This window comes from Littorina saxatilis, linkage group LG8 (genome assembly GCF_037325665.1).
Source record: "Littorina saxatilis isolate snail1 linkage group LG8, US_GU_Lsax_2.0, whole genome shotgun sequence".
Classification (NCBI taxonomy): Eukaryota; Metazoa; Mollusca; class Gastropoda; order Littorinimorpha; family Littorinidae; genus Littorina; species Littorina saxatilis.
Window position 1 is genome coordinate 17,274,628 of NC_090252.1, and position 27,500 is coordinate 17,302,127.

General features: G+C 39.7%; 2 long non-coding RNA genes across 2 annotated transcripts in view; both read right to left on the reverse strand.

Moving 5' to 3' along the window:
* LOC138972959 (uncharacterized) overlaps positions 1 to 27,500 on the reverse strand; it is a 281,386-nt gene that overhangs the window by 145,596 nt on the left and 108,290 nt on the right. The window lies entirely within an intron of this gene.
* LOC138972210 (uncharacterized) lies at positions 9,369 to 12,591 on the reverse strand. The gene is made up of 4 exons (XR_011457491.1): positions 12,338 to 12,591; positions 11,679 to 11,885; positions 10,680 to 10,727; positions 9,369 to 9,461 (listed from the first exon to the last, which is right to left on the reverse strand). It is a non-coding gene; the product is annotated as an uncharacterized lncRNA (long non-coding RNA).

Here is a 27,500-nt window from a genome sequence, read left to right on the forward strand (position 1 = left end):
AACCACAGAATGCACGCCGTAAGCATACGTAAACAAATCAACAATTTCAAATACCACAAGCTAACTCGTTAAACAACAAAACACATCATTCCTACCAAATAACATGCCTACAATACCGTTCTCTCAAACAACGGTTTTCTAAAGCATTCAACAAACAAAAGTCTTCCCAAACATTCCAACTCACAAAACAATCTACTTGAACATTCAAATAAATCCTTTCCCCAAGCAGCATACTATTCTTCTCACTGCTTACCCATTTACAGAAAGAAAATTGTATTAACCTACCAGCAAAAGAATTCTCACATCCCGAAAAGATTTCAGCCCGTGACAGACATGTCACACAACGGCATCGAAAACACGCCGCACAACATACACGCTGTCTTCACTCCAAGACCCCAAGCAAAAAGACAGTTTTAGCGGCCACATCCTGTGCGCCGGTGTCACAAGGTTAATACATCTTCGACTCGAGGGGTGTCGGGCAGCCCCACTTTCTTTAGTTAGTGTCTAACGTCACCTTCAACTATTCAAATTTACATCGCGGCGGAGGGAAAAAAGGGAGATGGAACAAAGCCACCTGTCAATTGTTTCTTGTTCACAAAAACATTAATCACAAAATTTACTCCAGAGGCTTGTACCAAAAAAGCGATCGTTTTACCTATGCAAATTTTAGAATCGGCTCTTCCGCGAGACCAATTCAATAGAAACAAAACACAGTCTCGGAAACCTTAATGGATCCCCGATAGTACAGGTTTGAATCCTCGATAGCACAGAGGTACCACGAGTTCACACGGATGCACAAAAGTGCATGTGTACCGTAACTGTCGTTCCCAAGCTCACATCCTCCCCAACTTAGACTGTCGTCTCCTGGCGACATGCCAGAATCAGAAAAATTCAAAAAAATATTTAACCTCCCAAGAACATAATATTCTCCATCCTCAAACAAATCATTTCAAAAATTGTCACACAAAAACAATCATCAACTGACTAATACAATATTTCTCTAAAATTAAATGTTCTGAAATACACATTTCACATAATCCTTCCAGTGCCAATAATCACATCTCCTGTCGACATCCAACTCACACAAGTTGACAAAAATCACAACTCATCTTTAACAGAGGCAGTTCCATGGTTCACTTTACAAAGAATTATGTTCACCACTTGCCAGATAACCAATAATGATAATCTTTACGACTTATCAAATATTGTATCTCTCTTGAGCATACATCAGAACAAAATGTTGACAATCTTTACGATTTATCAAAGCATCTGATCTCTCTTGAGCATACATCAGAACAAAATACTGACAACCTTTACGATTTATCAATGCATGTCCCCTCTTTGTATCCCAACTGTACTTGGCAACACAATCTTCTAATCAACTAACAAAATGACCACTTGCCAAGGCAATGAAAAAACTGGAAGTCCTTAAAACTCACCCAGAATATCAAACCTTTAGTCAAAAATCAGCAATAACCTAATGTCACTCATCACAATTAAACCATTCAACAGGAGTATTCATAGGCAACCATACAATCCTTCAGAATCTATTTCAAAAATCCACTAATATTAATTCTAATAAACAAAACCAGTGTACACACTGTCTTCAAACAAAGACATCAGTCAGTGCTAGAACTCAAAAATTCTAAAAAATACCACCAAGAAAAATAGAAAGTGAGAACAGAGGAGACAGTAAAAGCGAGAGCGGAGAAGACAGTAAAGACAAACCAAACGACAGCAGAGAGCAAAAAGGAAGAAAAAGGTTATCTAATCCCTTACAGGTAGCATACTTTGCTCCTGAGGCGTACGAGGCTGGAGACGCCATGCTCAAACCAAAGAATCCCTAAAAAGTGCAGCCAAGAGAATTAGAAAGTGGGAGCTGAGAAGACAGTAAAGACAAACCAAACGATAGCAGAGAGCAAAAAGGAAGAAAAAGGTCATCTAATTCCTTACAGGTAGCATACTTTGCTCCTGAGGCGTACGAGGCTGGAGACGCCATGTCAAACCAAAGAATCCCTAAAAAAAAAGTGCAGCCAAGAGAATTAGAAAGTGGGAGCTGAGAAGACAGTAAAGACAAACCAAACGGTAGCAGAGAGCAAAAAGGAAGAAAAAGGTCATCTAATTCCTTACAGGTAGCATACTTTGCTCCTGAGGCGTACGAGGCTGGAGACGCCATGCTCAAACCAAAGAATCCCTAAAAAGTGCAGCCAAGAGAATTAGAAAGTGGGAGCTGAGAAGACAGTAAAGACAAACCAAACGATAGCAGAGAGCAAAAAGGAAGAAAAAGGTCATCTAATTCCTTACAGGTAGCATACTTTGCTCCTGAGGCGTACGAGGCTGGAGACGCCATTCACAAACAAATTAAAGTTCAGTGACCAACTAATCTCAAGAATACAAAATCTAAAATCTAGTCACACCCCACTCAATATGTTTGAGTAGTCTATCGACTAGAAACAACGTAGAATCCGGTAAAATCCAGTTACATCCTACTCAGTACGCTTGGAGTAATCTGTCGACTGGTAACAGCATAAAACCCGTCAAATACCACCACCAACTAGGCGTCCTTGTGGTAAATGATACAAGTTTGAATGCGTCCCAGCACCCTGTCTACAGCATATCAAATTTAATAATATGTATATATATCCTTCTCTTCTTCACCATCACTCTCCTTCCTTCCTTCACTATCCTTCCTTCCTTCACTATCCTTCCTTCCTTCACAATCCTTCCTTCCTTCACTATCCTTCCCTCCTTCACTACCCTTCTCCATCCTTTTCCCTTCCAATATGTTCAATATGTTTAATATGTTTGATATGTCGGTATTTCAACATGTAAATGTTGTTCACCATGTTTCGATCCTTGAAACAAATTAACCGGCAAGCGCATAACTCACGCCCCAAGCACACGGCTTGCAACAAAAACCACACTAACACCCATACATACAACCACAAGTGTTAGTCATCACATCACATCACCATGTAGCATAATCAAACATACTACACATGTCCGTCATAATATCAAATCAACACAACATAATCAAACACACTTTTCCAGGGATGGTCCACTCCCCAACTCTGTCTCTTTGCACAAACGTCCGAAGAAATGTTAATCACTGAAGTCCTTCTGTGGACTAACAGAGTAAAAAGAAATGTTAATCACTGTAATCCTTTCTTCCACGGATTAACAGACTAAAAGGCAATGTTGACTACAAAGCCGCATCCGTCAACGTCACGCCCGGACTCCCTCCAACTTCTCACACGCCTGTCTCCTCCACACCAGCCCGCGTCCGGACTGCATGCCTGCCATCCTCTCCCTGTGCGACGGGGTCCCCTAACCTACTCTATTCCTAGCCTAGCCCTAACTGTAACACCCCCTACCCACCCTCGCTCGCAGCGCCAAATGTAACCGTGTGCCAATTTACTTTACTCTTTCTTACCGAGCTCAAACACTCAAGCAAACGACACAAGTTATATTACCAGGTTCTTTTATTCCATACGATGAAATGGGGAATGTGTGGGATAACGGGGGTTTACTTTCAAATACAAAACTTTCAATGTATTACTATAGGACTAAACAACTCCAAAAAAACAACGCTCTCAACTCTTCACTCTAAAACTACATTCTAAATTCTCCCTCTAAAGCTACCCTTTAAAAACACACTAAATCCTTCCCCAAACTACACTCTACTCTAAATCCTCACTCTCAACTTTAATCCAAAAAACCACAATGAGACTCTGATCTAAAACAAACGAAATCTAAAAAAAAAAACTAAAAACAATTCTTCAAAAAAACCAAATCTACAAAAACTCTAACAAAACCTGACCAAAATCCCTCCACTAGAACTAACTGCTCCCCTCTAACGAAATCTAGTCTACGAAAACCTAGCTAGAAACCCATCTACGAAAACCCGTGAAACCTAGTCTACTGAAACCAGCTAAAAACCCGTCTACTGAACCCAGCTAAAAAAAGAAAGAACTGAATCTAACTACACCCCTCTAAAAAAGAACCCCGTCGCACGCTCCGACATCCTGCAAACCACAGAATGCACGCCGTAAGCATACGTAAACAAATCAACAATTTCAAATACCACAAGCTAACTCGTTGAGATGGAATAAAGCCACCTGTCAATTGTTTCTTGTTCACAAAAACATTAATCACAAAATTTACTCCAGAGGCTTGTACCAAAAAAGCGATCGTTTTACCTATGCAAATTTTAGAATCGGCTATTCCGCGAGACCAATTCAATAGAAATGAAACTCAGTCTCGGAAACCTTAATGGATCCCCGATAGTACAGGTTTGAATCCTCGATAGCATAGAGGTACCACGAGTTCACACGGATGCACAAAGTGCATGTGTACTGTAACTGTCGTTCCCAAGCTCACACATAAAGTAACTGCCCACTACACGATAGAGATATGTCGTTCGACGTGAAATGATCTCTTCTCAGACCAAAACAAAGCTCCGTTGAAACGTGTTCGCTCCAGAACAACGCCATCTGCAAAGTGCTCTCTATGACGCGCCCAGACTCCAATGCGTCCATCAGCAGGATCCAAGAAGAAGCGGCATCCATCAATAAACAGAACTGAGCCCGCCGGTGATGATTATAGCACTGAGATGACGAGTGCACCATACGCGGCGGGCAGGTCAGTCGATGGTTAGCATTCAGAGTTGTTCTGTGGACCGTACGTCTTGCACAGAAGTTAGAGCGTGTACGCAGTTTAACACAGTGTGATCATTTGCACAAGTGTTGGTGGACGGTCGTGGTCAATGCCGGTTGTTGTTGCAGTAGCCATTCGTTGCTGCATGGCCTTCATTGGGATGATACGATCCTCCATTGGTGTGGTGATTGTTCGCCGACCATAACATTGCCGTTACTGCCCTTTTCGAATTGCTTGTAGCTCGACCTATGCTTAATGATGTTGGGATGAGTAACTGCAACACTCTTTTAGTGGCAGCGACAACATCTTGTAGCCGTCGAATTGCCCTTGCCCCATCTAAGTGGCTCCGATTTGTTAATGGGGGCATGGTTCAACATTGCATTATTCTATCAGTGTTTTATTTTAGAAGTACCCGATTGTGTGCAAATTTCGTGGCCAGAACCTTGGTATTGCTTGTGCATCACTGGTTTTTGCCCAAGCATGTGTTGCAAAAATGTCAGTGGAAATTGAAAACAAGTCGCGTAAGGCGAAAATACAACATTTAGTCAAGTAGCTGTCGAACTCACAGAGTGAAACTGAACGCAATGCCATTTTTCAGCAAGACCGTATACTCGTAGCATCGTCAGTCCACCGCTCATGGCAAAGGCAGTGAAATTGACAAGAAGAGCGGGGTAGTAGTTGCGCTAAGAAGGATAGCACGCTTTTCTGTACCTCTCTTTGTTTTAACTTTCTGAGCGTGTTTTTAATCCAAACATATCATATCTATATGTTTTTGGAATCAGGAACCGACAAGGAATAAGATAAATGTGTTTTTAAATTGATTTCGACAATTTAATTTTGATAATAATTTTTATATATTTAATTTCCAGAGCTTGTTTTTAATCCGAATATAACATATTTATATGTTTTTGGAATCAGAAAATGATGGAGAATAAGATGAACGTAAATTTGGATCGTTTTATAAATTTTTATTTTTTTTTACAATTTTCAGATTTTTAATGACCAAAGTCATTAATTAATTTTTAAGCCACCAAGCTGAAATGCAATACCGAAGTCCGGGCTTCGTCGAAGATTACTTGACCAAAATTTCAACCAATTTGGTTGAAAAATGAGGGCGTGACAGTGCCGCCTCAACTTTCACGAAAAGCCGGATATGACGTCATCAAAGACATTTATCAAAAAATGAAAAAAAACGTTCGGGGATTTCATACCCAGGAACTCTCATGTCAAATTTCATAAAGATCGGTCCAGTAGTTTAGTCTGAATCGCTCTACACACACACACAGACACACACACACACACACACACACACACACACACGCACGCACGCACGCACATACACCACGACCCTCGTCTCGATTCCCCCCTCTACGTTAAAACATTTAGTCAAAACTTGACTAAATGTAAAAATAAACGCCTCATTTTCAGTTAAGAAAAAAACTCATTTGTCTGCGTGTTTAGCAAGACACAAAAACACTGCCCACAACAAATGTTCCAAGAGCAAGACTTACTATCCTTTTGTGATTGTAAAAAAATCAAGTTTCAATCAAATTGTTGAACCCTTAATTTTTCGCATTTTATTTTAAAGAGTGTATTCATTTTCATGACTGGTCTTTTACTTTCTTTAAGGGTATACACTACTTGTTGTGTGTAAACAGGGGTGATGTATGTGTCGTGCCTAGATCCTGAAAGTGCCTAAGTTCTTGAATTAGGTAGTTTCTTGCCTAATTCGTGAAATAGGCAACGGCTGTGCCTAACCTGTGAAATCAATGTTGAATTTTGCCTAATTTGTGAAATTTTATGATTTAGGCTGCCTATTGCGTAAATTAGGCAGCCTAAGTCGTGAAATTAGGCAAAGTTTTGATTTAGGCACGACTGCTGTACAATTTAGGCAAAAATGTCTACAGAATAGGCAAAATCCTTGCCTAATGTGTCAAATCAATTCTGAGGTCTAACTGTTTTACAAATTAGTCAGTCTGTTTGAACCCAAAATCATCCGCGTGCGTGCGCGCCTCTCACTGCGTTGCGGGTGACAACATATCAAATTTGTGAACACTACTAACTACTTGTGAACAGTACTAACTGTGATACAAGTGAGATTATAATCACACTGGAGCATTTCAGATAAACTTTCTCAGTCACTACTTCACACCAGCACCTGACTGTCAGTGTTAGCCAAATCCAGCCATGGAAACTAAAAGGTCACAATTTCGTATTCGTTTTGAGGAGCATCTTGGAAATGGAGGCTACACAAAATTCTGTTTACCGGACAAGGAAACATACCAAACCATCATTAACCTGTTAAGTGGTACAGTTTCTGAAAAACACAGAAGTCTGTATTACCTGCGAAAAAAGTTCGAGATTCTGGAAGTGGGAGAATTACAGAAAGTCATCAAGGTAAGCCTTAAATACTATTTCACAAACGCTCTCTCTCTCTCTCTCTCTCTCTCTCTCTCTCTCTCTCTCTCTCTCTCTCTCTCTCTCTCTCTCTCTCTCTCTCTCTCTCTCTCTCTCTGTCTCTCTCTCTCTCTCCTCTCTTTCTCTCTCTCTCCTCTCTTTCTCTCTCTCTCTCTCTCTCTCTCTCTCTTTCTCTCTCGCTCTCTCCTCTCTTTCTCGCTCGCTCGCTCTCTCTCTCTCATATTTTTGTTACTCTATTGCTACATGTTCGATTGCCACCAGCTTGTATTTATAATTACCTGCATAGTATGCATTTGATTTTATGAATAACCACATATGTATGCTCTTCATGCCTCATCTTGATCATCATCATCATCATTATCATCATCATTATCGTCATCATCATCATCATCGTCATCTTTATTATCACGTTTTCCGACCTCCTTTTGTTGGTTAACTTTTTAACTTTTTAATTTTAAATTTTTTTAAATTTTTTATTTTTATTTTTTTTAATTATATAATTGTGTGTCTATGCGTCCCAAGGACAGATTGTAAGAAAAGGCGTAGCCTTAAATCTAAATCCTTGTAAAATAAAGTTCAATTCAATTCAATTCAATTCTCTCTCTCTCTCTCTCTCTCTCTCTCTCTCTCTCTGTCTCTCTCTGTCTCTGTGTCACTGAACTGTTTGAGGTCACTTTTGACACAACATTTTGTTCGACCTCATGATTCTTATGTGAGTAGTAGTAGAAAAAGATGCATAGAAATTATACATAATTAGTTTCATCAATTGCCGTTTGTAATCCATGAAAAAAATAAATCAAAAACGTTATCAATATTATATTTCACAAAGTATGCAAATTAGTTCTAATTTATGCAAAACTTTTTTTTAAATCTCAGAAATGTGCATTTATTTTCTGGGTCATGCTCGTGGCACTTCGGGGGATTGGGGGGTTGGGGGGAGGTGACGATCAATAACTTCAAGTGTAGCTCTAGAAGAACTCGGTCCACAGAATTCAACTGAAAATGATGCAGAGGTGGAAGGTGCAGTTGGAGGGGCCGCCACTTCAAGTACAGTTCTAGAAGATCATGCAAGCATTTTGGCGCAGTGCAGACAAGATGCACGTGAAGGACAAGAAAAAAGCCGTGCTGAAATGCTGCGAACAACAAGAGCCAAGCTGGTTCCACTGCTGCAAAACGACGGCGTGCTGGTTCCAGTCAGCGAGTTTGATCGACGGCGCCTTGATTGCAGAAACGTGCCTGGGGTGTTCCCGAAGGTTCACAACGACCTGTACCACGTTGGCACCAAGCATGGCATCATAAACACTATGCTCTCCCGCAATTTAATTATCGAGGCCGATTTCCAAATTGTCACTGCTGACCAAGTGAAGGACACTGTCCTACCAATGAGAAGCATCGCTCAGCTTCATTCAAGGCATGGAGGACAAGGGTTCAAAAAATGTTCTTGCAATGGGAAGTGCGATACAGCCAGATGCACTTGCAAGAAAGCAAGAAATCACTGCCGTAGTCACTGCCACCCAAACAATTCATCTTGCAAGAACAAGAGCAAGTAAGCTCCGAAAATCGAGTTGAACTGGAACGTCGTGGGTTTACCTTTTTTGACACCAGTCCAAACTGGGATAATGTTTACCTTTTGTAAACTTTAAATGTTTGTAAATGAGGTAGAGGGGTATTTTTGTTTTGCTTTTGTAAACACTGGCTAACACTGACAGTCAGGTGCTGGTGTGAAGTAGTGACTGAGAAAGTTTATCTGAAATGCTCCAGTGTGATTATTATCTCACTTGTATCACAGTTAGTACTGTTCACAAGTAGTTAGTAGTGTTCACAAACTTGATATGTTGTCACCCGCAACGCAGTGAGAGGCGCGCACGCACGCGGATGATTTTGGGTTCAAACAGACTGACTAATTTGTAAAACAGTTAGACCTTAGAATTGATTTGACACATTAGGCAAGAATTTTGCCTATTCTGTAGACATTTTTGCCTAAATTGTATAGCAGTCGTGCCTAAATCAAAACTTTGCCTAATTTCACGACTTAGGCTGCCTAATTTACGCAATAGGCAGCCTAAATCATAAAATTTCACAAATTAGGCAAAATTCAACATTGATTTCACAGGTTAGGCACAGCCGTTGCCTATTTCACGAATTAGGCAAGAAACTACCTAATTCAAGAACTTAGGCACTTTCAGGATCTAGGCACGACATATGCATCAACGAACATTTACGAGTTCACTGACATTTTATGAGCATATTATCTCACGCAGGAACGAATGTGTGTAAGCAAAGGTCTTACCTTAATCTGTATCTGAAGATCAGCATAACGCATGACGCCAGGATGGGAACAAGGCAGACATTGATGATAAAGAGTATGGTTGTCAATGAGATTGTATCTGAAAGAAAAACAAACAACCCTTTTGTTTATCTGTAATCTATATCTCTGTCTCCCCCTCCCCCCCCCCCCCCTCCCTTCTGACTATATCTATGTTGGCTCTCTCTGTCTCTCTCTCTCTCTGTCTCTCTCTGTCTCTCTCTGTTTGTCTCTGTCTCTGTCTCTCTCTATCTCTATCTCTCTCTCTCTCACACTCACTCTCTCTATCTATCTCTGTATGTCTGTCTCTCTGTCTGTCTCTCTCTCTCTCTGTCTCTGTCTCTGTCTCTGTCTCTCTCTCTCTCTTGCTCTCTCTCGCTCTCCCTCTCTCTCTTTTTCTCTCTTTTTCAGAATGAACAAAATCCGTATGTATCAGTTCTTGCATTGGACATATTTTTTAAACTATTTAATATTAACGAGACAATACATGTATGTGCATAACCTGTTTTTACGTTATGTGTTTCTGTCTGAACAATATGACAGACATAATAATCTCCTAAAGCAAATGGTTTGGTGAGACACACTGCAACAATTCTACCCGTCAAAAACAAACTTGTGGGGAGACCTAGGCAGATGCGTTCAGCGTGCAAATCGTTGTGATGAAGCCGTGCATTGTAAGACCCATCATATAACTGGAAAGGTCATATATTGCCCTACGTTATTCAGCAAACATATTGATTTTACACAAGGTAGTGTATATGTAGAGGAACCTACAGCACAGGCATCTTAGAAAATCAACTGCATAACAGCCAGCCAGGTTCCATCAGTTAAAATTGACACAAAATCAGACCACCTCAACCTAAACACGTTTGCATGTCATTGGAAAGAAAAATAAAGTTTATATCTAAAAGAGTCAGTTTTGTTTCCATATATAGTCAAGCATGTATATAACAACCACGCAGTTGACCGACAAAAATGTGTCATTATTGACATAGTGTTGCCATAGACAGATGAATTATATCATGGAAGAACAACTTTTCTGGGATCCTTCGGATGGTCGCTGTGGCCAGGTGGTCACTTTCGAGAGGTGGTTGCAAGGCAGGTTCGACTGAACCAACCATGTTTACCACTGATCATATGTCCTGCCGAATATTGAATAGCCTTTGTAGTCATAACATTGTTTTGTTTAATTTAATCGGACTCATAAAAATGATAAGCACTCAAAAGTCTGTGCCTGTTTGTATGGAGGGTAATAGAGAAACACACTGTTTTAACTTCAAGCACATATAAGCATTTTTACCTTGTTTTTGATTCGGTTCACTCTGTGGTGGAAACATCTCCTGATTCTCTGTCAAGAAAATGTAAAAGTCAAAATGTTAAAAATAATGTTTCCTAAGGGTGTTTGCGTGTGTTTGTGTACGTGTGTGCGTACGTGCGCATGTGTGTGTGTGTGTGTGTGTGTGTGTGTGTGTGTGTGTGTGTGTGTGTGTGTGTGTGTGTGTGTGTGTGTGTGTGTGTGTGTGTGATTAACTCACTCCCTACTGTGCGATTTTTCCTATGCTTTCCACTGTATACTGGCCATTTGTATTAGTTGGTAAAAAAATCATTACTGAAGAAGTACTCAACACAGATATTTGAAACTTTCAGGGTTTACTGTTGATATGTTGATGCCCTTCAGTGCAAAGTTTCAAGTGTTTTACTTAGAAAATAGCTGATTTAGGTGGGGGGTATAAATAACCCTTTTTCTGGCATCAAAATTACGCTGAACGCAGGGCCATCACTTCAAATTCGCGTGGTTTACTCACTCACTACGAACCACTGCTATCGCAGTGGTCCCATGCACACCACTTCCCCACGAACCACTGCGATAGCAGTGTTTCAGCACGTGTCGTACTGGTAGACGCCATTGTTGTTTTGCAAATTTGCACAAAGCCAGCGAGTACGAAATCAAACCTCGCGTCATCGTTCTACAGCAGACAGAAGTGAAACTAGCTTGGTAATTTGCAGACGATTGGTTAAACTTGAGAGCCAGCCTCTCTATTTTCGTACAAAAATTGACGTCATTGAGCTAAAAAAAAATCCAAAGGTCAAACACTGCTATCGCAGTGGTTCGTGGGGAAGTGATGTGCATGGGACCAATGCTATCAATGATACCGACATAAAACAAATGCACGAACAAGCATTACTCCAAGAAACAACACACGCATGTTCATTGCGAACACAAATAGAGATACCAGCTTGTACATAATAAAACAAATCAAAACACGCGGAGCAGAGGAAAGTAATGTTAATCGTTTACCGTAAACAGCCAGTGAGCATGGATACGCAATGCAACCATCAGGAGGGATGACATGACACAAGTATTGTCCTGCAGTGTCGTTGGTTGCTGTAGGTATTTGAAGTGTCAGGCGATCACTGATTTCTCCATCAAAAATGTAACCATCCTTCGCCTTGCATTGTAGAGCATCAGAATGCACACGCCTAGTACACGTTAGAACGTCTTTACCTGCGTAGAATAAAAACAAATAATGTTGCAACATATAGTTTATGACATTACTTTGGTTTGCAGACTCTGTGACTTGGAGAACGGATGCTTAGAGATGTGAATTGTTTAATTCGTAGTCTGCATAGATACACATGCGAGTTATGTAATGTCAAAACATGTGTTACACAAATATGGTAGGGCTATGTTAACACAGACCTGCTTTAAAAAGTTACGACTCGCTATTGTACATAACACATACAGACACACGTGAGCATGAACAACTATACACTTGTATTCAACTACCATATTTATGTACATTTGGTTTATAATTTGCCATGATACAGTATTTCTCATTTCTTGCAGACAATAGTTTAAGACATGTTGATAAATAGCAGCCGAAGTATGCAAAGATACTGTCACGGTTGCTCCCATGTAGACGAGGCAGACAAATTCAACATGTCTAACGTACTCACCAAGGTCATCGTTTGGAGCTCCGAAAGAATGTCGAACTACCATAATTTGCTTGTTGCTTGCGTGAAGATCTCTTTGAAAGAAGCAGGTTAGGTGGCTAGGCTGTCCAAGTGCAGACAAAGGAGCTGAGCACGTGACAGGTGTCATGGACACTGAAGATCTAACGCTGAACGTCAGTAACAAGAGTGTCAGCAGAACTAGTGTGAAGATCACGCCACGTGTCATTTTGGACAAGTCGGCGATCTGTTACAGAGCAAGACAAAATTGTCGAAATCGTTGACTTTGCGTTGCTTTTTTATTTTTTTATTTTTTATTTTTTATTTTTTTAGGAGATCAGACATTGTTAATCACACATGTGCGTGCGGTTTTTTTTTTTTTATATCGGAAGTTTTTTTTTATTATTTTTTTTTTTTATTATGATTTTAATTCTTATTAAGTTATTATTGTTTTCCTTCAGTCTCACTCTTTCTCTCAGCTTCACACTCAATGGACAGTAAACAGATCATGGACAATTGTTTTTAATTTTTTTATTTACATTTACCCTCTCTCTCTCTCCTCTCTCTCTCTCTCTCTCTCTCTCTCTCTCTCTCTCTCTCTCTCTCTCTCTCTCTCTCTCTCTCTCTCTCTCTCTCTCTCTCTCTCTCTCTCACTCCCTAGTCTGTCTTTCTCTGCATCCACTTTCTTTCTCTTCGACTTGTCTGTTTTTTCTGAATTTTGTTCTTCGGATTTTTCTGTCTTCTTCTTTGTTCTTCTTTTTTGCTTCGTCTCTCTCTCTCTCTCTCTCTCTCTCTCTCTCTCTCTCTCTCTCTCTCTCTCTCTCTCTCTCTCTTTCTCTCTCTCTCTCTCTCTCTCTCTCTCTCTTTCTCTCTCTCTTTTTTTCTCTCTCTCTCTCTCTCTCTCTCTCTCTCTCTCTCTCTCTCTCTCTCTCTCTCTCTCTCTCTCTCTCTCCCATACTCTTTGCGTTGCTGGTTTCTTCTATGTACATTTTCTTTTGACATAAGGATGGCGCATTAATTCCACAAAAATGAACCTAGATATATCAAAATAAGTAACAATAGAGGAATGTTTGTACTTCAAATCCTGACAAAGAGTGACATTTACGTTGAACTTTCATTGTCGCATACAAAAACCGCATGCATGCCTTACATTCAGCCACTGTCAATTAACCAGGTAAGCAATATACGTAAATAGCAGAAAACCTGCTTAGCAATGCACCGTTGGCGTCAGTGTTGGCCTCATAACACATTCCTTTTTAATGACAATCTTATGAATAGAACTGATGTGTGCGCATTTCTCGAACATAGACGGTACACTTAAGGGCAGGAGCTACCTTCAAACACACCGTGTTTCTTATCCAAGTCAGTTTGACCACAACATTCACGAAACAGAACTGGTTGTGTTAAAATTCGGTGTGCTTTTGCTTCAATGTATGTAGAGTAATAGCATATGATCACAAGCAATGTGCTTTTAGATTGACTTAGTCAAAATTATTAAATGAAAAATAAGCAAAGCGATGAATCAAAACATGTTAATTCACGGATGACAATATCATTACAAAACAAATCATCGGAATAATTTGCACTTTTGCAGAATTGTTTAAGACATTCTGATAGACGCTTTGTTCGACACGATTTTCTCTAGGAAAAAAACAGTTAAAGAGATACACATTTTCCAGTTTTGATAATTGTTTTACATACAAAGCAACATTTGTTTCTCTGTAACTGTTCTAGAGAAACTCGTTTCGAACAAAACATCTATCAGAATGTCTAAAACAATTCTGCAAAAGTTCAAATTTGTCTGATGAATAGTGTTGATATTATCTTGTCATCCGTAAACTAACATGTTTCGATTCTACGCTTTGCTTATTTTTCATTCAATAATTTGTGTTAAAGACAATCTAAGAGCAATCTGGTTTATGATCATATACTATTACACTGAATACATTGAAGCAAAAGCACACCAAATTTTAACACAAACAGTTCTGTTTCATGAATGCTGGGGTCAAATGACTTGGATATGAAAAACGGTGTATTTTAAGGCAGCTCCTGCCCTTAAAAAAAGAAGAGGTAGGAGGAAATAATTCAAATTTAGCTGATGTAAACCACAACAGTTTTAGTCATACAAATTCACATAAGTTCTAGCGTTCAACATTTAATTGAAACATGTTATGGTAGTATGCATACATCTTCAGTTAGTTCATAGCATATTCGGTATAGTACTTCACGAGCAAAATCGATGTTGGTGTAAATCTCTCTCTCTCTCTCTCTCTCTCTCTCTCTCTCTCTCTCTCTCTCTCTCTCTCTCTCTCTCTCTCTCTCTTTCTCTCTCTCTCTCTCTCTCTCTCTCTCTCGCTCTCTCTCTCTCTCAGTCTCTCTCTCTACCGCGCTCTCTCTCTCTCTCGCGCGCGCACCCACACACTCGCTCAATACCGTATGGATGCAGCGTGGGTGAGACACATTCTTCGTTGACGCATTCTGTGCAACAGATATTCGTTCTGTGTGGGGCTCTATTTTGTATAACCCGTTCTACTCATAACGTTGGAGTTTCTCTGTGTGGGGCTCTATTTTTGGCTCACGTAAGTGTAGCCTATGCGATGGTAAACTTTGTCTGTCTGTGCGTGCGTGCGTGCGTATGTATGTATGTGTGTATGTCTGTGGTAGAAACTTTCACATTTTTGGCTAAACACCGAAATACTCATTTCACGTGGTTAATTTTCAAGCACCATCTTCAAATTATTGAAGCAATGATCAACATTGTGTCGGCATGTGTGTAGTTAAAGCGTGTATCCAAAGAAAACGGGTGGTGGGGGGTTTTGAAGGGGTACAAGCAGTTGACTGATTTGTGTCGTGTTTGGCATGTAGACGGCAGGTCAGGTGTCAAGATCAGGTCAGGGGTCGCGCGAAGGATTGTGGTCCAGTTCTCACCTCGCCGATTCGCCGGGGAAGACGATTTCATGTTGTTCGGTTTCTAAGCTCCAGAAAAGTAAATAAAGAAGATACCAAAGGGAGATTTCCTACAATTTGATCTGCACAGCGTGTTTCCAATGTCCACGCGAGGAAGAGCTGTCGAAAGCGCGGCAGTCAGTGTCGATCTTGCAGCCGTATCCCGGTAAGTTCAGAGACAGATCTAGTGTCTCCCACTCTGATAACGTGTCACCTACTGTTAATCCGTTTTGTTTTAATTTCTTTTTATTTCAGCAGACACGGATGTCAAACACAGTGCTAGGCAGTCACCTCTAGTGAAATGAGTTGATCTAAAGTGCCTGTAATGTTTGGATGTCTTTGCTCGTGGTTCGATTTATGTGAATTTCAAGACTTGCAGTAGAGTCTCAAGTTAAGTTTACTCTGCCCGAAAAAAACTGTCCACCATTTACTTGAACATGCAGATAAAAGGAAACGGAATGAATCTGTTCTCAAAGTCAAAATGATCACGATTTTTTCCTCAGATTCAAAACATGCACTGTCATGGTTTTGTCTGTACAATTTAGTAAGTCTTAAGTACTTTGCAACAACTTCCTTGAACGTGAAAGACAGTTTTTGAATGCTAGATCTGTATCGCGTTTCATTCCAGACTCGATCCTCTCTTTGATTGTAGATCTACTGTTTGCTGTTTACGCACTATCATATGATTCGCTATGTAACGTTTGGTAAGCTTACCTTGCCACAGCTTTCTTGTCTTTGTTGGCATTTCTGGCTGTGTTGACCGTCAGAATTATTTTAAGAACCAGGCTGCTGCAGTCGACATGTTTCGCATATTGTAGGGTTACCATGCTGCATAGGTAAAGTGGCTTGTATAATCTGACTATTCTGTTTCAAAACACTGTTTATATTTGTGTAGGTTGTAGTCATCATAACTAATCACATTTTGCCATTTGTTTCAGAAAGGAGGTTAACCTACAACAAGATCGACGCTATGTCAGATATATGCCTCAGCCACATGAAGACTTCCGAATTTAGATCTACTCGGCATGGTGACAAGTCTTGATGAAAAGTATAGGACTGAGGACAGCAGTGGAAAAAGTGCCCACATGGCAGGTACCTAACCTATTACCCTAGTCATTTTATCTGTTTGCCTTCTTTTGAAAATTATACATGGAGTTGATATGATGCGTTAGTTTTAACTGTGTGTGTGTGTGTGCGTGTGTGTGTGTGTGTGTGTGTGTGTGTGTGTGTGTGTGTGTGTGTGTGTGTGTGTGTTTGTGTGTGTGTGTTACGGAGTGAGTGAGTTTGTGTTATGTTACTGTTTGTTGATTTCTTACGGGAGCCTTGAAGGCTTCGCCTCTTGTGTATAACACGTTCTACTCATAACGTTGGAGTTTCTCTGTGTGGGGCTCTATTTTGTATAACCCGTTCTACTCATAACGTTGGAGTTTCTTGTACAAACGATTTACGTGTTAGCGTGCGGTAAGGTATTTTGACAGGGGTTGTGCACGGGGGATAACCTGTCAAAGGCCTAACAGAAGCCGAAGGCCGCTCATGACACGTGTGAAGGCAAGCTTTGTCTGTTTTCTAGGTATTGTTTGATTTATGTCGGGATTTAAGGTAAGCTACTGATTCAGCGATGACTAAATTTGTTTCTCGATGCATAAAAAGTCAGGGAGCGATTGATATTTGCCCGTAAATAGCCTTCAAAGCTGAAAATGTCCGCGATCGAGCACCGGAAATGGCTGTTCGATGGGTTTTGCAAGTAGAAATGTGCTTTATTTCACCAAATCAGCTCGTATTTGGTGTGGGTACGGGATTCTAGAGGACGAAGGAGTCATAAGAGGTGCAAAGAAGTGCTATTTGGGAGTAGAATAAATCTTCCGAGACAGTAGACAAGAGAAGGTCATATTTGAGAGATGCGCGTAGGCCGATTGTCTTTCCGACAAGCGAATGATACAGCAGATTAATCATTCGTTTTGACCAGAAACCTAGTCTCTAGTTTTTATGAATGAGTTTTTTAATTAAAACAATCACGAGAACTCTCTCGCTTAGCCTAATGGCTGTTCGATGGGTTTCGCAAGTAGAAATGTGCTTTATTTCACCAAATCAGCTCGTATTTGACATCGGTTTGGTATATATATATATTTTCTAATCCTACCGCGAACTGGATAGCAGACGCGGCACGACTGTTGCACCACACTTTGAAGGGGATATAGCTCAGTTGGTAGCGCGCTGGATTTGTATTCAGTTGGCCGCTGTCAGCGTGAGTTCGATCCCAGGTTCGGCGGAAATTTATTTCAGAGTCAAATTTGTGTGCAGACTCTCTTCGGTGTCCGAACTCCCCCCCGTGTACACTACATTGGGTGTGCACGTTAAAGATCCCACGATTGACAAAAGGGTCTTTCCTGGCAAAAATTGCTTAGGCACAGTTAATAATTGTCTACCTATACCCGTGTGACTTGGAATAATAGGCCGTGAAAGGTAAATATGCGCCGAAATGGCTGCAATTACTGGCCGTATAAAAGTTCATCTCACACGGCATCACTGCAGAGCGCCTGAACTGTACCCGCGGAATATGCGCGATATAAGCCTCATTGATTGATTGATTGAAGTAATCCCACACTTTGAAGTAAATTACTTCAAAGTGTGGGGATGTGCCCCACACTTTGAAGTAAACCCATTTTTTACTTCAAAGTGTGGGGGGATCTTCCCACACTTTGAAGTAAACTCAGTTTTTACTTCAAAGTGTGGGGGGATCTTCCCACACTTTGAAGTAACTTACTTCAAAGCGTGGGACTTTTGCATCGCCTGTTTGAGCCTGATGATTTTGTAAAAAAAAATGGCAAAGTCTTTTGGATGAGTGAACAGAAAAAGTGAGCGAGCCAAGAAACATAGGGATGTTTGTTATCAGGCTTTAACTTAAAGCCATATGTACTCGATGACTATACACGCTAATTGCTTTACCAACAGCTGGAGACATGCTAAATTAAGTTCCCTGCAAGATATTGTGGTCTAGGACCCCTTAAATGTTGAGATATTTGAATTTTTATTTTGATCTAGATCGTCCTATTTATAGATTTGCCAACAGAGGGAACGTTGACGCAAGGGAAATAACTCCGCGTCTTTGTTGACATCCTCACTTTTTCAGAGGCTAGAACAAGCTGTAATGCATGTATATGGTCCGCGCATGGCGACATATCGTCATTACATGGTCTTATGGTGCGTTTGACATCGATTATGGGCAAACTACACTTTGTAAACACGGGAGCGCGTACATATGCCTTTAAGCAATGTCCCATTGTTGAGTGTGACGAAAACTCGTGGTGACGATTTTAAAACATGTTGGGTCACGCATGGTCCAACCTTACATGGTCCAACCTTACATAAAATATATATATATACCAAACCGATGTCAAATACGAGCTGATTTGGTGAAATAAAGCACATTTCTACTTGCGAAACCCATCGAACAGCCATTAGGCTAAGCGAGAGAGTTCTCGTGATTGTTTTAATTAAAAAACTCATTCATAAAAACTAGAGACTAGGTTTCTGGTCAAAACGAATGATTAATCTGCTGTATCATTCGCTTGTCGGAAAGACAATCGGCCTACGCGCATCTCTCAAATATGACCTTCTCTTGTCTACTGTCTCGGAAGATTTATTCTACTCCCAAATAGCACTTCTTTGCACCTCTTATGACTCCTTCGTCCTCTAGAATCCCGTACCCACACCAAATACGAGCTGATTTGGTGAAATAAAGCACATTTCTACTTGCACAACCCATCGAACAGCCATTTCCGGTGCTCGATCGCGGACATTTTCAGCTTTGAAGGCTATTTACGGGCAAATATCAATCGCTCCCTGACTTTTTATGCATCGAGAAACAAATTTAGTCATCGCTGAATCAGTAGCTTACCTTAAATCCCGACATAAATCAAACAATACCTAGAAAACAGACAAAACTTGCCTTCACACGTGTCATGAGCGGCCTTCGGCTTCTGTTCGGCCTTTGACAGGTTATCCCCCGTGTTGTGGGCAAGCGTTATTTTGCGGGAAACGTCTTGTGAAATAGTATCCTAATCAGTTACGCTCGAGCGCGCGCGCGCGTGTGTGTGTGTGTGTGTGTGTGTGTGTGTGTGTGTGTTCGTGTGTGTGTGTGTGTGTGTGTGTGTGTATGTGTGTGTGTGTGTGTGTGTGTGCGGCGTGCGTGTGTGTGTGTGTGTGTGTGTGTGTGTGTGTGTGTGTGTGTGCACGTCCGTGCGTAAGTCTGTGTTTGCATACGTGTACGTGCGTGCACGTGTCTGTCTGTAAGCCTGTTTGCTAGTATATTGTGTCTTTCTCCTAACGTTGATTGTGTGAGTGGGTTTATGTGTCTGCGTCATGGTGCTTGATTTGCGTGTGGGTAAAGGCCACATCTAAAGAGTTTGGCAATTTCATTTTTGAAAATCTGGGGAGTTGTAAATGTTGGTACTTTACGTTAGCTCCAATGGCTACATTCGGAAACACATGGATCAACCCACACTCACAAATCCCTATGTTAAATGTATATGGAAGTTAAGCTTAAGGGTTATAATGCATCATCAAAATCCAAGTAATATGTCAGTAATGTTTTTGTCACAAGGAAATGTGTACAGAAAATTCTAGTTTTTGTCCCCAGACAAATGTGCCGTTGTTTTACGCGTGTTGGATGCATTGTAAAGTTGTGTTTGCCTGTATTTTGTGACGTTTAGTTTGTGAAAACTTTCGAAAAAACACACTGTCATTGTTCTTTCATTCATTATTCATGGCTGTGCGTGAAAAGCATACAGTGACACTCGCCTCGTACGACCTCAACAAACCTGAAAGAGATAACGTCTTTAAAATGAGGGAGCCTTAGATTGGGGGTATGTTTACAGAGGACACTAACTGAAAGTCGGTGGTAACAGGGCATGAATAGGCAGGAACTTTCAACCGGGGTTTCTTAAAAGGTATTAAAAGGGGAGTTTTTATATCTCAAAAACTAATTAACAGATCTAAATTTAGTAGACACTATACATATACATACTTGAGGGTATTTGCTTGTGCCTGTTCCCCCCTTTTATGACAGCTCTTTTTGCGTTTAAAAAAACATATTGAGGTGGCACTCTGGCAGAAATTATCTGTCAAGCTATTTCTTTTACATTTTTATCAAGTAAAACTTGACTTGATTCAGACTATTTGATTGCAATTCAGCTTGTTACTTTAATAACTCGTCAATGCGATAGTTATTCAAGATTAAGCCCAATGATGCAATGTTTTAAATATTATTTTAACACACACACACACACACACACACACACACACACACACACACACACAGAACACACACACACACACATACACACACACACGCACACACGCACACACGCACGCACGCATGCACGCACGTACGCACACACACACACACACACACACACATACCACACACACACACACACACACACACACACACTAGCACGCACGCTCGCCAGTACGAAGGTGAACATGCATCGCTCAACCAGACAACCCTTCATACCAACACAGCACCAGTCCTGCTGAACAACTGATGGTGACCGGAAGCATTTTAAACATTGATGTGGATAACAGTTTTCAGGAAAACACAATCTGATTACAGAAATTAGCAAGTTGCGGAAGATAATGTTATTCGTCTTACAGAACCCCACAAGTTTAGCTGGATTCAGAAATGTGAGTGTCGCTGTCTGCATGGACATTGTAGCTGCTGACAGTCATTGCAAGAATGAAGATACCGGTTCAAATTGTTCAATTTCTTCAATTGCTTGCTCTGGTAGGATTTATCTACGGTGAAGCTCCGTGTAAGTACCCATCATATGTGTGTACACAATGTATTGTCGCATTTGCTTGTTTTGGTGTGTGTGTGTGTGTGTGTGTGTGTGTGTGTGTGTGTGTGTGTGTGTGTGTGTGTGTGTGTGTGTGTGTGTGTGTGTGTGTGTGTGTGTTTCTGTGTGAGAGAGTATTTCAATGAGTCGTCGTGGCGGATATTATTAGTATGCAATACATGAAATACACGCATGAGTTGTGTACAAAGTAGGTATATTTACATTTTATATTTGTTCATAACCATGGATTATTTCTTTACGTGTAGATTATGTGATGTGATGATTGGTACAGGTATAACCAATTCAAATCACGCATTTAGTGTTTTGTTTTTCTTTTTCAGGTGCCATGTTTAATGTTAACGGCCCTATAACAAATGCCAATGGTTCACCTGTGACCTTGAACTTTTCCATCAGCAAAGTCTGTATCAGCGAGCACGTAAGAGTACAAACAGTAAATGCCAGAAAAAAGAGCGCATTCAGGGGACAACAATTCGTGTGTCTGTTTGCGATTGAAGACGGAACTTGTGTCACCCCGCAGTCCCCCTCCTGTATGTGTGACCCAGAGTCACGTGCTTTCTCTGTCACAACAACTGTGGAACATGCTGGCGATGATTTTATTATAACAGCCCAGCTTGACAATGGCGAAACATTCAACAGAACAGTGAAAATACAAGCCATTCTCACATCTACTATTATCACTCGTAAGTAAGCACCTACACATACTTAAAGGCATATGTACGCGCTCCCGTGTTTACAAAGTGTAGTTTGCCCACAATCGATGTCAAACGCACCATAAGACCATACAAGAAAAATGTTCATTCAAAATGAACAGGCGTCCATGTTATTTTGACAAAATGAATATTTTTGTTAAAGAAGCTGGCAAGCACACCCTTTCGAATATAGCGGAAGTAGTTTCGACCCTAAATGCTTAAGTACTTAGGCCTTAAACTTAAGTACGGGTTGATAGAATATTTTAATGTAAGCAGAGATGTCTCTGATATAAGTGCAGTTTATTTTCAAAGTTTGGAGTCGTAGATCATTCTTTTTGGATGCAATGTGACTAGCATGTATCGGTGAAATTTGTTGTTTAATTCTGCAAGCAAATGTGTGTGCTGTTATTGCATTATTTACATAAAAACGCACCGAAAAAAAACACTATTTTCGACTCCTCACTGCGGAGCAGAGCGTGCAATATACGCTCTGCTACAGAGTTATCCCACGTGCGGTTAGATAGACGCTCATACATGTAAGTACAGTTTATTTTCTAGGTTTGGTATCGTAGATAATTTTTTTTGAATGCAATGTGAAAAACAGGTATTGATACAGTTTGTTGTATAATTTTGCAAGTGAATATTTGTTTATTGGCTGCATGTTTGACAAAAACGTTGTAAAATAAACACTTTTTCGTTGCTTTTATTGTTTGCTTTGATTGCAGCCAAACGACTTGCTCTACGGGGCTGAAAATAAAGTGGAAGACACTTTGAGATATAAGGAATTGGATAGGCCATCATACGAGAAGGTGTAGAAATCTGCATGCTGGCAGCTTTAAAGTGTTACAGCGACATCAGAAAGCTCTAAAAGCTTTGGTTTTTTTTTAAATGCATGATTTTCATAGTTTGTCACTTTAGACAATTTTTGTAATAATTAATTTGATCGGAAAAAAATAGTGTAATATACAAATAAGAAAATTTTTGAATCACATTTTTGCTATCCTTGATGAGAAGCGAGTTGAAATGTGCCTAAATAAAGTCACACCTTAACATTTTTTAGTTTTTGCCCACTAAGGCATTTGCAACATGAAATTTCAGTATTTTTTAAGTTTTTACCCCCCCAAAATGACATGTTTTAACAATTTGAAGTTTTTGTCTAAACATGAAATGACATTCTAAGATCTGAAAGCTTTTTTTTTTTTTAATGCAACGTCATGAATAATATTTTCAATTTTTTGCATTAAAGAAGCTGGCAAGCACACCCTTTCGAATATAGCGGAAGTAGATTCGACCCTAAATGCTTAAGTACTTAGGCCTTAAACTGAAGTACGTGTTGACAGAATATTTTAATATAAGTGCAGTTTATATTTCAAAGTTTGGAGTCGTAGATCATTCTTTTTGGATGCAAAATGACTAACATGTATCAGTGAAATTTGTTGTTTAATTCTGCAAGCAAATGTGTGTGCTGTTATTGCATTATTTGAAAAAAAAACGCACAGAAAAAACACTATTTTTGACGACTCACTGCAGTTATCCCAGGTGCGGTTAGATAGACGCGCATACATGTAAGTACAGTTTATTTTCTAGGTTTGGTATCGTAGATAATGTTTTGAGAATGCAATGTGACAAACATGTATTGATACAGTTTGTTGTATAATTTTGCAAGTGAATATGTGTTTATTGGCTGCATGCTTCACTAAAACGCAGTAAAATAAAAACTTTTTCTTTGCTTTTGTTGTTTCCTTTGATTGCAGCCAAATGACTGAAAATTAAGTGGAAGACACTTTGAGATATAAGGAATCGGATAGGCCATGACACGAGAAGGTGTAGAAATCTGCTTGCAGACAGCTTTAACATGACATCACATATTGATATATTTTTTAAGTGTTTGCATATTACCCCATTTTTGAGGTCACGTTTTAACTTTGGTTAAGTGTTTGCCCACAACTGACATTAGATTACATTTAAACATTTTACATTATTTTTCTAGCACATGTTCATGTTAGTCTGCACCATCCATTGATCACAGAACATCCACATAGGAAGAAAAGGTGTTTGACTACTGAAATAAAAATGTTTAGAGAAATGTAGAAAGAGGTGAACAAAATGCAAGATGATTTGGTATGGAATTTAGTTGTATACGTGAATGAGGTGTGAAACGTATGCAGAAAGGAAGATGTTTATTTGCGATGAAAGAAAATAGATATAATAACTTCATACTGTAGTAAAAAAACAAAACAAAACAAAAACAACCAGTAATCAGCCAATCAATTTCAAATGTTCATTCAACAGTAACCATATACATTCGACAATAGTCATCTGTAAATAAAAATTAAAAACAAATCTGCTTGGACAGAATTGTTGTTATTTTTGGGAATAAGAAAATATCAACTATCTTGAGATGCATCCTCTTGCACAAAAATAATGCAAGTTAAGGAGTTACGTCCATATGCGTAAAAAGTTAAGATGAATATATGGATCAACAATTACCTCCCCTACTTGCATTATATTTGGGCAAAGCTATAGGAATAGTGTAATGATATTTTAAAATAATTGTCACATTGCCTTAAACATTTGGATTTTGACATGGAGTATTTTACGTAATGTGTACATTTTAGACATGGCAACTGAAGGAAAAAAAAGTGGAGAAAAAAAACCTAACATTTTGAGGGACAAATTTTGTAAGTTGGGTGACGAAACCATGTAAACTTTTCCTTCACAACAGACAAAATTAAGAAATTTTTCTTTTAACAAACACAAAGAAATATGTCTTTACCTTCGAACAAGCACAGAAAGTATGTGTTTTTGTTCATAAGACCATACATTTTGTTGTTGTGGAGATATGGATTCAACTGCAGAAAATGTGAAACTTTGCTAACAATTCCCATACCTGACATTTTAAAAGTCTAAAAAGTGCCTCCCACTAGCTTGTCACCAAATAAACAAAGTAGGTTGTAACAAAATTGCAGATTAATAAAAAAAATAGTTCAATCAATAGTATATGTCACACCTGACATTAAACTAGTAATTTCCATCACTATCCTTTTCAGGCATTAAAAATAGTTCAAAGCAGCTATAGCCCCACATGGAAGTAAGAGGCTCATTCACAAGCTAGTTAAAAGCTTTTCATTCTTTTTGTTTTTCTCAAAAGAAAGTTCATAGTATGACAACAGTATTCACAGCAGGCAGTTTTAAATCACGCAAGGGTCATTCTCAAGGTGTGTTCACGAAATACATTGTAATTTTAAACAGAGACAATATCAGTTCACGCTTGAAGATGATTTTACTGACCAAGTTTCTCCCCATATATTTCATAACCCTGCAGGTGAAAATGGGAATACCAGTACAGAATGACTGTCAGTGAACATTTAATACCAACACTTCAAACTACATCACTCATCATAAAACAGAAGCTGTGACTTGGATTTAAATGAAAATCAAAAAGTGGAAAAACTCATACTCTGATAATTGTTGTCCAAGTGTTTCAAACTACATCACTCATCATAAAACAGAAGCTGTGACTTGGATTTAAATAAAAATCAACACGCGGAAAAACTCATACTCTGATAATTGTTGTCTAAGTGTTTGTGTGGTTAAAAAAACAAACGTACCTGATCCTGAATAAAATCAGAGCAACCCATATGATCATTAAAATGTAACCATTCACTGGTCCATAGGTATACTCTTTTCAAAAAGGAGATGGGTATGGAAGAGGCAGTGCTTCTGTTAGTGATTCAAAGTGCCAGACATCCCATCCTAGTGCAGTGAAATGGATATAAATTATATATATATTCAATATTTCATGGAAGCGTACTAATATTTGCATGCAAACATACTGTGACAGTACTAATACAGTAAAAGCATTATTGAGGGTGAACAGCCTGCTTTACTTGGTTTCAGTGAGGAGTAACAATACTAACAATAACAATAACATGCCTAAGTTGTGAAATGTAAGTACTTAACCCCCCCCCCCCCCCCCCCCACCGGACACTGGCAAAATTCCAGCAGAATGTCCCCCACCTTCGCTGACGATTATCCACAGTTTATACAGGAAGTGTGCAGGTAGGTTGTCTGCCTCTGGGGGCCCGGGTAGCTCAGGTGGTAGAGCACTGGACTTGTGATCGAGAGGTCGCTGGTTCGAATCCGGGCCGGGACGGACAAGGGTCAACTTTATGTGCAGACCCAGAGACGGTATCCATCTCCCACCCCCGTGTCACCACAATGGCACGTTAAAGATCTTGGTCATTCTACCATAAGTGCAGATGGCTGATACCACCTAAACACGCACACATCAAAAGCCGTGAGGGCGTAAAACTCGAATCGTATAAACCAATTCATGTCCAATATAGGCAATTTAAGACCTGACGGACAATAAGCCCCTTACAATTTACTTACTGTCTGCCTCTGTGTCGGTTTTACCTCCGCGGTGTAGACGAAAAACTTTTCCACTTCTGCCACAGGGCGAAAAGTCTCGTTTTGGCACTTTAACTTGGCATATAACATCAAACATCACGTTAATCAACTGAATTGTGTGGCATTATACCTATGCGATTCATGTCACATTAGAAAAACTGCCGTAACGCAATAAAATTCCTGAGATGTTAGTATTATGCATAACACGGTAAAACATCGAGTTTTGGTGTCTGCGTTTTGGACGTTTTCGCTGGGGTTACGGAGGGCTATTCACATCGTGTTAAACAAGTTGTCGCAGTGAGCAAAACACCAGATAACGTCTGGAATTATGACAAGTTATTGCAGTGACTTAAACTCGAAGTTAGCTGTTGGTTTTGATGTGTTTCACTGCGTTTTCGTCTTGCTTTTGTTTCATAATGTTGTTGCTGTTGTTGTTACTGTTGGGAGCTATACATCACATTTTTGTTCCCCCAAAAATTTATTCTTGATTAATATCAGGACGCAAACCATCCCCTTTACTTCACACACACACACACACACACACACACACACACACACACACACACACACACACACACACAATCTACTCCTCAGTTTGCAGCGTGGCTTCGACAGCGAGTTTGCCCGTACCCAAGGGGAGTAACTCGAAATAACTCAGCGCGCGGTCTGCTTAAAAGGCCCTAATAGAAATCACCCGCTAGGTACACGCGCACTCAAGTTAACCTCTGCTTTGACCTGTGGCTGTGTGCCAAGAGAGAGCAGAACACACACGCCGTAGACCAGATAAATAGGTGCTTGATTTTGGTATTTTGATTTTACATAACATTAAACCTTTCTTGGGGTTCATGGTCATGGCAACAGCCATAATAATATTATATCATGTATAATATTACATTTCAGCATATGTGAATTACATGTCATCATAACAAACTGTCATACATTTTTATTCCTCATCATTCTGATTGATCACAACCAAACCTACTATCAGTGGACACATCCAAATGCAAGCGCCTGTTCTTGACAAATTGCCACAGTGACTGATCTAAAAATATAGGTCCTTTGCCGCCACGGACACTGTTTGGCCTGTAGGTAAAATGTACAATGTATTTTCTGATTTGTGCACAAAAGCTTTTTTTCTTTTTTTTCTTTTTTTTAACATAACAATGTTTAATGTTACTGTATGTTTGAAAGACCATGGTCACATTTGTAAAACAAATGTTAAATTAAAAAATAAATAACATTTTGGTTCATGATTTTTTCCTA